At 55.5% G+C, this 4,911-nt stretch overlaps 1 pseudogene; it reads left to right on the plus strand.

Annotated features, from left to right (window-relative positions):
• The first annotated feature begins 280 nt into the window (after nt 1-280).
• On the plus strand, nt 281-4,146 carry LOC103304853 (phosphofurin acidic cluster sorting protein 2-like; annotated as a pseudogene).
• Nucleotides 4,147-4,911: the final 765 nt, after the last annotated feature.

Genomic DNA, 4,911 nt, shown 5'->3' on the forward strand with positions numbered 1-4,911 from the left:
ACAGCCCCCAACCCACCTGGCAGTTCATAAGCTGCCCCTGAGGGAATGTCTCTCCTCGGTCCCAACAAGAGAAGAGAAACCATCACCCCAGAATACAGAAAGGGCCTGTATGGGGCAGGCAGCTGCAGCTTCTTTGTTGCCCACAGTACTGGTCTCCACATCCTCCTGCACCCCCAGCCCCGTGCCCAGGCTCAACACACCAATGCCCACGAACCTGTTTGCTACCCGGGAGTTGGACAGCCCCAGCCTCAGATTAGTGCCCAGGTTGTGTAAGCTGACCTTAGTGAAGATGGTGGTCTTCAAAGAGCTGGAGAAGTACCTCATCTCCATGGTGATTGCCATGAAGATGCAGGGCTCCAACCTCATATCAGTGGTGATCACCATGAAGATGCAGGGCTACAAGCACATCCTACGGGAGTGTGCTGTTCCCCAGTGGACAACTGGAGACAGACCTGGGGCTGACCTCACTGCAAGACCCCAACTTCCTCAAGAGAGAAGGCAACAAGCTACAGGCCCTGTGCACTGGAGGAAGCACTTTAAGAACCAGATCATCTGGAGCTACAAGACACTCCCTGTGGGCGCCATCCACATGGCCAAGGTCAGGCAGCAACCCCTCAAGGGTGGCCAAGGGCTGTGCCTCTGCAGCAGCATCAAGGAGGCTTCTGCCAATGTGGCCGAAATCTGGATCTGCTCCCTGTCCAGCCAGCCCATCCTCCAGGAGGACAGTGCCATACAGGCCAGATGCAAGGCCAAGTCAAGGGTTAACTACTCCAAGGGGGTATACCAGAGCTTCTCCTCTGAACAACAGGCCAGCAACAATGCCACCCATGGGCTAGACCTGGCTGAGGAGGGCATTGACATGGGGATGCCCAAGAAGCAGAGGCCATGGATATTAGGAAAGACGTCCATTACCAGGCCACAAAATATCAAGGAGAAAGTCGTGGCGTGGCTGGGCAAGTTCAAAGTGTCAGAGGAGGTTGTGGACTCCAGCATATCCCCAAGTTGGAGGAGGATCTGGACCTTCTATTTGACACACTAGAAAACTACAGCGACAGTGACCCAGACATGGAGGGTGATAACAGCACCCTCAGCACCCCCAAGCCCAAGCACAGACTGTACTTTGAAGGCTTGGCACACTCCAGCTCACAGACAAAGATGGGGAGCATCCACAGGGCCCAGAGCCAACAGTAGCCTGCAAATGTGGCCAAAGTGTGAGAGAACACATGAGCCTCAGGCATCAATCAGCCCAGCGACAGTGTTTGGAAAATGGTGGCCCACAGCACCCCCAACCCCAAGGTCACCTGGGTCTGTACCTTCTCCATGACTAGCATGAGGACAGTGCCAAGTCCACAAATCACTACTCTAAGGAGGAGTATGAGAGCTTCTCAGAGCAGGAGGCCAGTGAAGATGCCGCCCATGGGTAGGACCCAGACCAAGACGACTTTGACATGGGGGAGCCCAGGAAGCAGCGACTATTGAAAGTCACAACCATGTCCATGACAAGGCATCCAAACTTAAATCAGAAAGTCCTGGCTTGGCTGAGCAGGGCCCAAGTGTCAGAGGAGGTCCTACACTCAGAGCAGGACCCTGCAGATCCTGTCCCCGAGTGGAGGAGGACCTGCACCTTCTGTCTGACATGCTGGAGAACCAGCGACAGTAGCCCAGACAGGGAGGAGGATGACAGCCTTCTCAGCACCATCAGGGCCAAGCTCAGGCCATACTGCGAAGGCCTGTCACATTTATGTTCGAAAAAGGACATGGGGAGCATCCATGGTGCCCAGAGCCAGGAGGAGCTTCCGAGCCCTAGTAGGTTTCACCGGGGGCTAGTGTGTTGGCCCATGGACTAAAAGGTCATGGGTTTGATTCTGGTCAAGGGCACACCTGTCTCAATTACAGGCTTGATCCCTGCCCTGGTCATGGCACGTGCAGGAGGCAACCAATCCATGTGTCTCTCTCACATTGATGCTTCTCTCCCTCTCTTATCTCCCCCTCCCTTCAACTCTCTCTAAAAAAATCAGTGGAAAAATAACCGCTGGTGAAGGTTAACAAAACAAACAAAGGAGCCTCCTAGTCTGGCGGCAGTGCCCGAGAAGACCAAGCCCAGGCAGCAATAGCCAAGTGACAGTGTCTCCCACTTAGCGCATCAGAGCACGCCCACCCAGGGCAGCAGCCAGCACAGCCCAAGGACAGCCCAGAGGCAGAGACCTCAGCCCTGGACATGCTCACCAAGAAGCTGTGCCCAGTGGGAGCATCACCAAGACCGAAGCTCTCATCATCCCCTCCACCAAGGCCAAGGGGAAGCATCCCGGCCACCATGGCTGGGCAGGTACCTGAAGGAGCGGCAGACAGCACAGCCACAGAACAAGCGGCCAACAGCCTAGACCAGTGGTCGGCAAACTGCGGCTCGCAAGCCACATGCGGCTCTTTGGCCCCTTGAGTTTTTAGCAAAGGCCAGCTTAGGAGTACCCTAATTAAGTTAACAACAATGTACCTACCTATATAGTTTAAGTTTAAAAAATTTGGCTCTCAAAAGAAATTTCAATCGTTGTACTGTTGATATTTGGCTCTGTTGACTAATGAGTTTGCCGACCACTGCCCTAAACAATGAGCACTGCCTGGACCCAGGGAGCCAGCTGCAGATCCCAGGAAGACCACGTACAACCAGCTGAACCACATCCTCATCTCTGATGACCTGCTGCCAGAGAACATCCTCCTCCACACCTCCAACTGGCAGGGCCAGTTCCCCTCGGACACCCTGCAGGGGCACACGCTGCCTTGTTGTGCACCTGCTCCACCGCTGACATCCTGGCGGCCTTCAGCTCCATCATCTGGCAGATACAGAGATACTGTCACTATAATTCCCAGCCCCCGAAGCCGGTGAAGATCCTGGTGGCAGAAGCACAACTACTTCAGCGCTGTGCTGCGCATCTTCCTGGAGCTGCTGTCCTACAAGGTGCTCGACTGGCTGGGCTACATGCGCTTCCTGGTCATCCCGCTGGGTTCCCACCCCGTGGCCAGGCACCTGAGCTCCGTGCATTACCGCTACAACAGCTTCTTCCAGGACCTGGCCTGGTGGGACCTGTTCCACAAGCTGGAGGCCAGAGCACCATGCAGGACACACTGGACATCGTGACGAGAATCACACAGTACATCACGGGGCCAACTGTGCCTCCCAGCTGCCCATCCAGGAAGCCCTGCTCTCCGACAACCAGAAGAGCCCCCACGAGGAGTCCTGATGGTTCATTCCCTTCAGGGGAGCGGGTGAAAGTTGGGATAGTGCAGTGGTCGGCAAACTGCGGCTCGCGAGCCTCATGCGGCTCATTGGCCCCTTGACTTTTTAGCAAAGGAGTACCCTAATTTTTAGCTTAGGAGTACCCTAATTAAGTTAATAACAATGTACCTACCTATATAATTTACGTTTAAAAAACTTGGCTCTCAAAAGAAATTTCAATCGTTGTACTGTTGATATTTGGCTCTGTTGACTAATGAGTTTGCCGACCACTGGGACAGTGCAACAGTCCTCAGACACGTCAGGAGACTCAGATAATGGGCCCCCTTGGGCTGCAGCGTGCTTTTGTCCATCCCTCTGTCCATACCTCTCTGGTCGCCAAAGAGGCCTCGTTACCCCACTCTGCTCCCCCTTAGTGAGTGGGGTGTGTTCTTCCCCAGCCAGGGCGATGGCGCCAAGCTGATGGAGCGGCAGGTGGATTACTGGACGGCAGCCCAGCCCACAGACAGGAAGAGAGACTCGAAGAAGAAAGACCTGCCTACCGCCAACAACACCCTCAGGTGCTCCTCCCACTCTCTCCAGGTCAGCAGGCTGCCCAGCAGTGGAGCGGCCACAGCAACAGCCACCGTCCATGACAGGGCTCACTGAGGAGAAGAAGAAGAAGGTGCTGTTTTTGCCCAAGAAAACCAAGGACAAGGTTGTGGAGTCCAAAAGCCAGTGCCTGGAGGGCATAGGCCGCCTGGTCTGCAGGGCCAGCACCAGCAGAACATGCTGCGGGTCCTCATCAAAGGTGTGGTGTGGAATGACGTGAAGTTCTTCCAGCTGGCAGCCCAGGGTCCTCCCACGTCCAGCACTTCCCCATCTGCATCTCCAGACACTCCGACTCCACCTTCCAGCCCTGCCTGTGGCCCTGCTGACGCCAAGCACAGGAGGGCCCAGCTGCTTTTTTGTGAACGTTTCAGTTTAGTACAGAGACCGACCCTGGAAACACAAAGAGAAACCCTCTTAAGTACGAATGTGCTCACAGCCTGAAAACTAATGTGGTGGCCCCCAGTGGGAGCCCCCAACTGCTCTGCTGATTACCCAGAACTCTCTGGTGGTGGGAGGTCAGGCGGGCAGTGCTGAGCTGGAGAATCATGGGAGGTGAGTTTGGCCTCAGGATCCCTAGCACTCCCAGCGAGAAGGGCTCTCACCTTCTCCACCTGCCCTTCCTGGAAGCCAGGACTCTGCCCCCACAGGACTCAGAGCTGGTGGTCAGATGCCAAGGGCTGGCCTCCCAATGGGGGCGTCCTGAGCAGAACACGGAGGCCAGTCAGCCCAGCCCTGGGCCCCAGCTGCCAACCAGCCCAGTGGCCCCAGCACCACCCACTCGTGGTTCCCTAAAAAAATACCTGTATGGTGCAGACCCCCAGGCACACGGACTAGACAAACTGGTGGAACACCAGCTGCCCGCTTCCCGAGCAGAAACTCCGCTTTTGCCCTCATCATTCTGTGTTATTTCAGAACATTTGTACCACCCAACAGGTGTGGGACCATGGATTTCCCAGCTGAGCACCCTGTCCCTCCACAGCACAGTGGTCCCTCTGCCACCTGCTTGCTGTGAGTCTTCAGGTCACTTTGTGTCTCTGAGTGCTTGTGCCTCTAAACACGGGGTGAGCCTAGGATCAAGCTCACAGGTTTAT

The sequence above is a fragment of the Eptesicus fuscus genome, chromosome 20, assembly GCF_027574615.1.
Source record: "Eptesicus fuscus isolate TK198812 chromosome 20, DD_ASM_mEF_20220401, whole genome shotgun sequence".
Lineage (NCBI taxonomy): Eukaryota > Metazoa > Chordata > Mammalia > Chiroptera > Vespertilionidae > Eptesicus > Eptesicus fuscus.